This window comes from Myiozetetes cayanensis, unplaced genomic scaffold (assembly GCF_022539395.1).
Source record: "Myiozetetes cayanensis isolate MyiCay16 unplaced genomic scaffold, myiCay2020 scf1124, whole genome shotgun sequence".
In the NCBI taxonomy this organism is placed as follows: Eukaryota; Metazoa; Chordata; class Aves; order Passeriformes; family Tyrannidae; genus Myiozetetes; species Myiozetetes cayanensis.
The window spans coordinates 5,637-12,347 of record NW_026086743.1 but is presented as its reverse complement, the minus strand read 5'-3'; the positions used below and the strand labels follow the sequence as shown (position 1 = coordinate 12,347).

The window sequence follows — 6,711 nt, the reverse complement described above, 5'->3', positions numbered from 1 at the left end:
GCCCTAGACATTGCAGAGAGAGAAGGATGGCCAAGGCTTTACCTCTACACTGACTCATGGATGATAGCCAATGCCCTATGGGGATGGCTAGAGCGATGGAAAAACATGAGTTGGAAGCGTAGAGGAAGACCTATATGGGCTGCTGATTTGTGGCAGGACATTGCTTCTAGAGTAAAGAAACTAGATGTGAAAGTCCGCCATGTAGATGCCCATGTACCCAAGAGTCGAGCCAACGAAGAACATCGTAACAACAGACAAGCGGATAGAGCTGCGCAAATTGAAGTGTCACAAATAGACCTGGACTGGCAACATAAGGGAGAGTTGTTCCTAGCCAGATGGGCCCATGATGCTTCAGGTCATCAGGGCCGAGATGCCACCTACCGATGGGCACGAGACCGAGGGGTGGATTTAACCATGGACACTATTTCCCAGGTTATCCACGACTGTGAAACCTGTGCTGCTATCAAGCAGGCAAGAAGATTGAAGCCCCTATGGTATGGTGGACGCTGGGACAAGTATAGATACGGAGAAGCATGGCAGGTCGATTATATCACGTTGCCACAGACCCGCCAGGGTAAGCGTTATGTGCTTACCATGGTGGAAGCAACGACTGGATGGTTGGAGACATATTCAGTGCCCCATGCAACGGCCCGAAATACCATTCTGGGTCTTGAAAAGCAGGTCTTATGGAGACATGGCACTCCAGAGCGAATTGAGTCAGACAATGGGACTCATTTCAAGAATAATCTAGTGGCCACGTGGGCACGGGAGCATGGTATTGAATGGGTCTATCACATTCCATATCATGCACCTGCTGCTGGAAAAATTGAAAGGTATAATGGACTGTTAAAAACAACTTTAAAAGCACTATGTGAGGGAAAATTTAAGAACTGGGATAAGCACCTAGCCAAGGCCACCTGGTTGGTAAATACTAGAGGCTCTATCAATCGAGCTGGCCCTGCCCAAGCAGAATCCCTCCACACTGTAGATGGAGACAAAGTTCCAGTGATTCACCTGAGAGGTATGTTGGGTAAAGCTGTTTGGGTTACCCCTACTTCGGGCGAGGACAAACCCATTCGTGGAGTTGTTTTTACTCAAGGACCAGGGTACACCTGGTGGGTGATGAGGAAGGATAAAAAGATACAGTGTGTGCCTCAAGGAAATTTATCCTTGGGGAAAAACTAACTTTGTGCTTCAAGTTGTTTTACAGGAGACCAGCCGCCAAATGAGAGAGACCTGACCAAAGTTGATACCGGTATCTGACGATGAGACAGTGAACCAGTCCTAAACCTGAACTGTGATTGTAACCAAAGTGCCAAGGATCTGAACTGAGCTACTGTTGATGATGAATGCCGATCTTCTACCACAAGACAACTACTCCAAAGGACTATATATAAAAATATGTGTATATATGCGCGGGATATAAGCAAATACATGACATATAAGTGTTACGTAAAAATAGTATGGAATAAGGGGTGGAGAATGTAGTAGTTTTAAGACTAGGCCTTCCTTGGTGACCAGGTTGTAACCAAGGAACCAAGGCCATGTTCCCAGTATTCCATACGATTTTTACGTAAGCAAGAATATAAATAAGAAGAGAGAGGAAACTCTCGCTCTCTTTCTTCCGGCGGACCGAAGGCAAAGGTAGCTTTGCTGTCGCTCTGCCCGGGTGAGGGAGTGAGGCCTAGCGCATCTGGTTGACCTTGAGAGACAGAGAGTGCCAGCGGTTGTGTGGTGTGGTTCGCTATCTCTGGAGGGAAGTATTTGCGTTATATCCCTTTTTATTCCTTTTCCCTTTTCCCTTTCCCTTCCCTTTTCCCCTTTGGGGGGTTCCCTGTATATAATTTTCTTTGTATATATATATATATATAAATCTTCCACTTAAAATTCAGTTCGGTTTGGGTTCTTTTGATTTTTCTTTTTCGTGATCTTTTTGGTCAATTACACGAGAGTGAGAGGGAGGGGGAAGGCTTTGTCCCTGAGGTCCAGGCACTTGGCTGGGAGCCAAGTCCAACCTGGGACAAGTTTGATGGAAGCTGGTGCAGTGTCCTGGGGAGGGATTAAGGTTCCTTCCAGCCCAAACCAGTCCGTGACTCTGTGGCTCTGTGAAACCCTGCCCTGGTGCAGCACAGAAATGCTGTATTCCCTGGTTCTGATGGGGCTCTCTGAGTATCTAATCCTGGGGGGTGTTTTCTGTTTCTTCACCCATTAGTTACACGGTTGGATCAGTGCAAGAGAACAACGACCAGGTGTGGAAGTTCCAGCGTTACTTCCTGGTGCAGGAATACTGCAGTCACCTGACCATCCCCTTCCCTTTCGTCATCTTTGCCTACGTGCTGAGGAAGTGTTTCAAGTGCTGCTGTCAGAAGGAAAGCAAAGAGCCATCCATTTGTTGTGAGTTGGATTTGTCCTTGCTGCCCAGAAGTCGTCTCTGTGGCAGGGGCATTGCAGTTCCTGCTTGGCATTCTGTGCCTAATCCAGGGAGTTGGTTGTTTGCTGGGAAATTACCAAGGGCACTGTAAGACCTTGGAGGAGCTGGTTGTGCTGGAAGGGAGAAGCAGCTCATTCATGTTGTCTGTCATAAGCAAATCCACTGTGTTGCTGGAAGTCTCTTGGGTAAGATTCAAATCTTCAAGTCGGAGTTATCCAGTGTTTTCTTGTCCGAGCCATTTTGAGGTAGAATTACCTCATGTGTGTAAATCAGTGAAGACTTTGGATTCATCCTATCAGTTTAGGGCTGCCTGTGCTGCTTTCCAGCTTTGTCGGGTTGTGGTTTAGTGTTTTTTTTAAATTTGTTCTGTTTGCTGGAGAGTGACAGAAAGAGAATAAAGAGTTTCCTGGCCCTCTGGATGTGGCCAGATGGGCAAAGGACCTCAAAAATGTGGCGAGTCAGTCCTTTAACTATTTCTCCCTTATTTCCTCTGTCAGAGGCACAGATAGGAATTGTTTTAACAAGCTTTTTCCCCCAACAAATGGAGTGTTTTCTTTTTTCCTCATAAGTGCCATTCAGAAGCACCTGGGAGAGGATAAGTTGAATTAACTAACAGGCTTCTTCCCAGCCATCAGCAACCTGCCTGTTCCCTGCAGCAGGGGCTGGATTTGTTGGTAGTTTAGGAGGAAGAGCCTCCTTTGGGGGTCTGATGTTCCTTAGCACTGACTAAACCATTTTGGCTGCCCAAATCACTGGGTGGTTTCCTTGCAGGGGAGGTTGTCGGATGGCAGATATTTCTGCTCAAAGGATGCACAGATGATGTTGCAGTTCTGAAAGCAAATGGAGGAGTTAATTAGAGCCAGAATGTCATCAGGTTTTTGCTGATGATAGGAGCTGAGACCTGCATGGAGAGAGCACATTAATGTCTAGACTGCTGCCAAATCCTGCCTTCCTCACTTAACTATTATGGAAATGGTTGGGATTTGGGTGTTTGGATGCTTGTTGGTATGTGGGAGAACAACTGAGGGCTGTGTGAGGTTAGAGGAAATGAAACTTCAGCCGTTTTCCAGCTCTGGACTTCTTTTGTCTCAGTTAATTTTAGTTTTGTATTAAAACCCATGTGGTTTGTGCTGTCCAAATGGAACAGGACTAAATGCTGGAGTATTATCCTGGAGGACTTTGCTGCCTCCAGGTGGGTTGCTCTGTGTCACTCCTGAATTTACAGCATAACCAGGAGATGCTTTTTAGAGAAGACAGTGCTTCATCTTTCTGAAATATTGTAGTTCAATGACAAGTCATGGTTCTTAACGTATTTCACTCTTAATGTTCCAATATGGGATAGTGTGCAGACAAACAGAAAGCTCAAATCCACATAGAACGTTTCTAGAATGTCCTGTACCTGTTGAAGCAGTTGTACCTGTGGTAACAGACTCCAAAAAAAATCCAGAAGGACTTTTGGAGCTTGGAAGTGTGGGGGTTTTCTGTTGTTTTGGGGGTTTTTTGTCTCTTTTTTTTTTTTTTTTTTCCCCCTCCATATTTCCTCTTTTCAACCAACTCTGGTTGCCAGGAGTTGAAGGGAAGGGGAAAGTGGGGCTGTGAGTGCTCAGGATGTGGAGAAGGGAATCATTAACCTATGGGTGCAAGCGCTGACCCAGCCTTTTTGCATCTTAGCATTGGAGAGACAAATTTAACTATTCTTTTTTTTCCCAATATATTTCCCAGGCTCAAGAAATGAGGACAATGAAATTCTGGCATGGGAAGCTGTCATGAAGGAGAATTACCTTGTCAAAATCAATACCAAAGCAAACGATTCATCAGAAGAGTACGTCTGCCCTTCTTTGTCTTCCTTCTCTTAATTTTCTGTTGAATATTTCTAGTGAAGGCAAGTTTCCAGCAGCTCTAAATGTTTACAAACGTTAATGAGTAAGTAAATAAACTCAGCGTAAATGTGCTTTTTATTTTTAATTTTTGAAGTGAAATGGTGGCTCTTTTTATGTGCTGCAGGGAAGAAAATGTCTTCCTGTGGTGTTTTGAGATCTCATCGTGGAAAGCATTGCTATTGCTGACTATTCTTGCAACATTAGAAGTTCAGGTTGGATATTAGGAAGAATTTCTTCACTGAAAGGGTTGTCCAGCCCTGGCCCAGCTGCCCAGAGCACTGGTGGAGTCCCCATCCCTGGGGGGATTTAAAAGCCATGTGGGTGTGGCACTTGGGGACACGGTTTGTTGGTGGCCTTGGCAGTGCTGGGTTAAGGATTGAACTCGATGATCTTTCCAACCTAAATAATTCTATGATGCAGTTAGCAGAGAATATTACTGGAATATTACACCTGGAATAACAATCTCTATGGAGATCTGTGCTTAATAGCATGAGGAGGAGAGACCTCTGGGGAGGAGAAGATGCTCTTTGGAATGATGGGATTGGAAGTTTGGGGACTTGAACTGTGCTTCTTTGAGTGCCAGCTTGTGACACACTATCTTCGGGATCTGTCTCAGTGTTTTCAGAGTAATAGTCTAAGAGGGGAAAAAAAAACAAACAAAAACATAAATAAAGGTGGAAAACAGAACAGTGACCTGATCTGTGTGATGGCTGAACTTGGTTGCTAACTTCCAGCAGCTTGAGTATTTCCCTGAATCAGATGGGAGGGAAGAGCTGATCAGAATGGGCGAGAAAGACCAGACTCTTCTGTGCCCCTGCACATGAACGTTGCTGTCCACAGATAAATGTTTAAGTTGAGACTACCCAGAGGCAACCCAGCATTGCATAAGAAGCCAAACAAATGCCCAAAAAGCAACTTTTGTATTGGAAGCAGAAGCGTCTTGAGAAGGAAAATGGAACAGCATCCTATTAATAGGTTATAGGTTATAATAGGTTAGTTCATTTACTTGTCATGAAAGCAATGCCAGTCACCTGCAGCTGCACCTCCTTGGGAGGATGGAGCACTGGAGGGGAGTGTGGTAGTTAGGCAAGGTTTCTCTAATACCTGAACTCAGCCCTTTCCTCCCTGTTCTCCTCCTGCTTTCAGGATGGTGCATCGATTTAGACAACTGGATGCAAAGGTACCTGTGTTTGAAATTGCTCTGGGAAACGTGATTGTCTCTGGTAAAGCAGGTGATGGGCCACTGTTTTGCCCTGGGAATGAGGATGGATTTAAGGAACAAAGACACCAACTTTAAAGAATGAATGTCTAAGTTTACTATAGTGCAAAACAGCAAAGAATTACAGAAGCAGCAGTGACTTATGAAAGGATACACTTGGCAATGCATCTGATCACTACTACAGAGAAAGGTTATAGTGATCAAGTAATGAAGTGTCCCCTTCCCACACATGTCTGTCAGATTTAGCTTCTAGAGCTGAAGGCATGAAGTAATTAAGCAATGGAAAGCTACCGGTCTACTAGAGAGCACATCATGATCAGAATTCCCAGGGTCATACAGGTATAACTTTTATGACTGGGATACTGAAAAGACCTTCCCAGGGGGTATTTTCTGAGGCTTGATTCAATTGTGTATTTGGCCTCTGAAGCAGGGAGTTGCTCTGGCGTGAAGAACAGACTTCTTAGAAGTCCAAGGGTGATAAGACCCACATAACACTTCAAAATACATCTTTTGATTGATGTCAAATAATTTAGACTGCAGAATAATGGCTTGCTCTCCAGGCTGAAATGGAAATGGTGAGTGAGTCTGTGGCTAGTGATGCTCTTCTTGAAACTGAAAGGAGATCTGATAACCGTAATTCTCTACTGAAAAGTAATATCCATATTGTGCTTCTGTTCTTGTTAACCAGCTGAAATACATCTGCATCAGGGCTCACTGCATTAATTGCCCTGATGAACACTCTAATTGGAAGGTTCCTTTCAAGCACTGTTGCATTTAGTGTAATATTTGGAGAGGCAATTGCTTGTTACTCACAGAACTTGTGAGCATTGCTTTCTTTGAGCTAGATTGACTTTACATAAATAACCTTTGTTGTTTTTTGTTTTTTTTTTTTTTTTTTGGTGAAGCTCTCTGATTTGAAAGGCCTTCTGAAAGAGATTTCTAGCAAAATCAAATGAACGCAGCTGAAATCCAAGAGCCTGAGCAGGGTAAGCGCTCTTTAAATCCGTTCTCTGGCTTGAATAGGGTCTATAAGCATTTGTAATGCCAGATGGGTGTGTCTCTGGAAGGAGGGTTAATATTCTTTACTGATGCTTGTATTCATATTGTCTAATACTGTAAAAGGAATATGAGCCAAATTCTCTTCCTTGTTTCTGTTTCTTAAAGCCCATCCAGTGCCACCC

The 6,711-nt window shown here is 44.2% G+C and overlaps 1 long non-coding RNA gene across 2 annotated transcripts; it reads left to right on the top strand.

Annotated features, from left to right (window-relative positions):
* The first annotated feature begins 2,333 nt into the window (after positions 1-2,333).
* LOC126635174 (uncharacterized) lies at positions 2,334-6,504 on the top strand. Of its 2 annotated transcripts, XR_007627546.1 has the most exons (4): positions 2,334-2,394; positions 4,154-4,253; positions 5,458-5,491; positions 6,436-6,504. It is a non-coding gene; the product is annotated as an uncharacterized LOC126635174 (long non-coding RNA). The 2 variants fall into 2 exon arrangements; XR_007627545.1 differs by lacking the exon at positions 6,436-6,504 and having other exon boundaries at positions 5,458-5,498.
* Positions 6,505-6,711: the final 207 nt, after the last annotated feature.